The sequence below is a fragment of the Mus pahari genome, chromosome 21, assembly GCF_900095145.1.
Source record: "Mus pahari chromosome 21, PAHARI_EIJ_v1.1, whole genome shotgun sequence".
Lineage (NCBI taxonomy): Eukaryota > Metazoa > Chordata > Mammalia > Rodentia > Muridae > Mus > Mus pahari.
Genome location: NC_034610.1, coordinates 52,909,420 through 52,910,638, shown reverse-complemented (window position 1 = coordinate 52,910,638; position 1,219 = coordinate 52,909,420).

Here is a 1,219-nt window from a genome sequence, read left to right as displayed (position 1 = left end):
TCTCTCTCTCTCTCTCTCTCTCTCTCTCTCTCTCTCTCTCTCTCTCTCTCTCTCCAAGGAAGAGCACAAACACTGTCTCAGGGAGCTGCTTCTCCACTCCAAGACAAATGAGCTGTGGAAGTGTCAGGATTTTGAAATCCTGCCGATATACATAAAGGGTATTTTACTGATCAGTCTCAAGTGATTTGTCATAAATGAAAAAATAGGCTGCATTGTCCATTTTCCTACTTGGCCATGGGGACTCTTGTTCTGGCTTCAGAGGCAATGGAGTCTTTCCTGAAAGAAAAAGAATGCCTTGGGATTTTCAGCCTTTCTTCTCCCCAGGTCCTTCAAGGAGCCTATCAAGAACAGCTGAACGGTTTCTGGTCACCATATTTGGGAAACCTTCTCAACACCTCTACTGCTAAGGCTGAGAGGGGCAGGGAGAGCCCTCTTGTCCTTGTTGGTCCTGCTGTCTCCTTCAGCTTCCTCTTTCTGTTCCCCTTGCCTGGTTCTTCTCACCATTACTGTGTTGTCACCACATCCAACTCCCAAACCCAGGACCTAAGACTGAGAGGGACACATATTTCTTAGACAGGTGAGGTAATTTTCTGTTTTAAAAACTACAGCTGGGCAGTGGTGGCACATGTCTTTAATCCCAGCACTTGGGAGGTAGAGACAGGCAGATTTCTGAGTTCGAGGCCAGCCTGGTTTACAGAATGAGTTCTAGGACAACCAGGGCTATACAGAGAAACCCTGTCTCAAAAAACCCAAAAAACCAAAACAACAACAATTACTCTGGACCCTGTTAGTAGCACTTCTGAAAGCAAACAAGAAGCTTAGCAAGGTGTTATGAGTACTCACTGTTCACATGGAGGTCCTAGGTTCAGTTTCCTCCACGTCAGACAATTCACAAGTAGTTGTAACTCTAGTTCCAGATGATTCCACACTCTCTACCCTCTGAAGGAACCTGTATGCATGTGGTGCACACAAACTCACAAAGGCATACACATATAAACATACATAATAATAAGTAAATAGATGTTAAAAAAATTTTTCTCATATTGCCCTCCAAATGGTGCACTGAATAAGTGTGGGAATGGTAAAGGAAGTTTAATATAAAATTTTCTTTTGTGTACATTACTTCTCTTTAAACCGAAATTATTTTCTCTTAATGTTCCTTTCGTGCCTGTAAAATTCCACTACCATCTCTTCATGCTCCTTCAGTGTCCCATAAAGT